Source organism: Schistocerca cancellata, chromosome 2 (assembly GCF_023864275.1).
Source record: "Schistocerca cancellata isolate TAMUIC-IGC-003103 chromosome 2, iqSchCanc2.1, whole genome shotgun sequence".
NCBI lineage: Eukaryota > Metazoa > Arthropoda > Insecta > Orthoptera > Acrididae > Schistocerca > Schistocerca cancellata.
Window position 1 is genome coordinate 1,060,684,855 of NC_064627.1, and position 2,157 is coordinate 1,060,687,011.

Below are 2,157 nucleotides of genomic sequence, written 5' to 3' on the forward strand. Positions count from 1 at the left end.
AACAACAATTAACAAATGTAACAACAGAGTATATGGACTATACAGGCAATTTAATTTAAATGAAAAGAAATGAATAAGTACGGGAAAATGGAGGATTATGAAGGAACAGAGAGTGTGGGAAGTAATGGAATATTAAAAGGGTTATATGAAGTTTAGAAGAAGGTAAGTGTTAAGATGAGTTTGATTATTTAAGACTAAACTACTCCTAACACTGTGCAAAAATGTTGCGACTACACGACCATTTTCCCCTAATCGACCTTTTACGGGCTTCGTTCACTGGATTAATCATAGACATCGAAATAATCTCTCGCAACGTACGGTATGCAAGATGCGCGACTTCGCAATCTGTCAGCGACATAATGCGAGTGTTTAAAAAAAAAAAAAAATGCGAAACGGCCTTCAAAAATGGACGGACGAAGTCGTCCAAAGCTGGAGACTGAAAGCACGTCTGATGCGGTGAGACATCTGTGTAGCGTCTATTCAAGTCTACATAACGTATACGAACCATCGTACAGTATCGAAATTAGAATTATATTAATACCTTCAGCTGCTGAAGGGCGTTGATATATATCAACGGGGACAGGTGAAAATGTGTGCCCCGACCGGGACTGGAACCCGGGATCTCCTGCTTACATGGCAGACGCTCTATCCATCTGAGCCATCGAGGGCACAGTGGATAGTGCGACTGCAGGGACTATCTCGCGCACGCCTCCCGCGAGCCCCATATTCTCACCTTGTATGTCGACACACTACATTCGTAGTGTCCCACTATCCCGAGATAGTCCCCGCAGTCGCACTATCCTCTGTGCCCTCGATGGCTCAGATGGATAGAGCGTCTGCCGTGTAAGCAGGAGGTCCCGGGTTCGAGTCGCGGTCGGGGCACACATTTTCTGTGGTGTCACCGCCAGACACCACACTTGCTAGGTGGTAGCTTTAAATCGGCCGCGGTCCATTAGTTCATGTCGGACCCGCGTGTCGCCACTGTCAGTAATTGCAGACCGAGCGCCACCACACGGCAGGTCTAGAGAGACGTACTAGGACTCGGCCAGTTGTACGGACGACTTTGCTAGCGACTACACTGACGAAGCCTTTCTCTCATTTGCCGAGAGATAGTTAGAATAGCCTTCAGCTAAGTCCATGGCTACGACCTAGCAAGGCGCCATTAACCATTTCTAGAGAGAGTCTCACTTGTATCATCCAGAATGCTGTATACAAATGATGGATTAAAGTTAAGTATTCCAGCAGCTACGTACTTTTCTTTATAGCATTCATTACGTATCCTGTTTCAGACCTAACGCCAGCCGGCGTGTGTAAACGCGTGCCTTTCGGTTACCCGTCACTGTGGACTGGCTGTCTTGTCAGTCCACTACATTTTCACCTGTCCCCGTTGATATATATCAACGCCCGTCAGCAGTTGAAGGTATTAATATAATTCTAATTTCGTTCTAGACGGCTGCAGGTCATCAATGGTGTCTGCTGTTTCGGAAATGTCCGAAAGAACATACAGCATATCCATATAAGTATATCGTACATTAAGGTGTCTTGTGCACTGCAGATAAAGAATGTAGACGGGTGGCGAATCGGCCGAGTTGTTTTCAAAGAAGCCATCCCGGTACTTGCTTCAGCGATTTAGGGAAGCCGCTGAGTAACCTACACCTGTGCGGGGATCTGAAGCGCCGCCCTCCAGAGTACGCTGGTGGCGGTGTGTTGGGTGCAGCTCAGCGGCCTCCACGTCGACACTAGGTGGTCGCGGTGGCGGACTCGGCTACGGCGAGATTAGATAAGGAGGCGAGCCGAGGCGATTACAGCTGGGTTAATGGGAGGCGGGCGTCGCCACAGCCGCCGTTTCGTTTGCTAATGCGGGCCCTTAAAACACGTGCCACCGCCAGCCGGTCGCGTGTGGACAGTGCAGCCTGCTGCAGTAGCTAGCGAGGTGGCGTCGCCGGCGGCAAGTTAATGGCGCACGCTAATGTTAATGCATACACAGAGATAACGGCGCCACAATTAACGAGCCGGCTGAAACTCCTTTCACTCATAATCACGCTGGAAATACGGCCATCGTTTTCAACAACTCCGTCTGCGACTACAGCTGCAGAAGGTGTACCCTCTTCCGTAAGACGGCGGTGCGAGATTCAGAGCTACCATGTTCCAATCCTG

General features: G+C 49.2%; 2 non-coding genes across 2 annotated transcripts; one reads left to right on the top strand and one right to left on the bottom strand.

Moving 5' to 3' along the window:
- Positions 1-594: 594 nt before the first annotated feature.
- Trnat-ugu (transfer RNA threonine (anticodon UGU)) lies at positions 595-669 on the bottom strand. Its single transcript has one exon. It is a non-coding gene; the product is annotated as a tRNA-Thr (tRNA).
- Positions 670-807: 138 nt separating this feature from the next.
- Positions 808-882, top strand: Trnat-ugu (transfer RNA threonine (anticodon UGU)). Its single transcript has one exon. It is a non-coding gene; the product is annotated as a tRNA-Thr (tRNA).
- Positions 883-2,157: the final 1,275 nt, after the last annotated feature.